This window comes from Aptenodytes forsteri, unplaced genomic scaffold, assembly GCF_000699145.1.
Source record: "Aptenodytes forsteri isolate BGI_AS27 unplaced genomic scaffold, ASM69914v1 Scaffold64, whole genome shotgun sequence".
In the NCBI taxonomy this organism is placed as follows: Eukaryota; Metazoa; Chordata; class Aves; order Sphenisciformes; family Spheniscidae; genus Aptenodytes; species Aptenodytes forsteri.
The window spans coordinates 17,907-18,473 of NW_008794786.1; positions in this window are offsets into that span (position 1 = coordinate 17,907).

Below are 567 nucleotides of genomic sequence, written 5' to 3' on the forward strand. Positions count from 1 at the left end.
GGGGCTCGGCGGCGGTACTGCGGGTCCGGTGACCCCCGGTGACCCCCCGCAGTGCCATGGCCCGGGACGGGTGGACACGGCAACAGGGGACAAGGAGAGAACAGGGGGACGTACAGAGGGACAGGGGACACAGAACATGGGCAGGGGCCACAAGGACATGGGGGACACCAATGTGGGGACATGGGGAAAGCGGGGACACAAGGACATGGGACCACAGGGGCATGGGGGACACAGGGGCATAAGGAAAGGGGGGACATGGGGACATATGGACACAAGGGACAGAGGGACATGGGGATATGGGGACAGGGGGCACAGGGACACAGGGGATACTGGAGACAGGGACGTGGGGGGCAGGGGGACACAGGGACAGGGGGATGGATGGACACAGGGACATGGGGGACACAGGGACAGGGGGATGGACGGACATGGGGGACATGGGAATGGATGGAGGTGGAGACACGGGGGACAGAGAGATTTGGGGCACTGGCATCAGGCCACCCACGCCACCGTGGGGACACGTGTCCTGGTGTAAATAGCAGGGAGGGCAGTGGCTGTGGCTGTGGCATG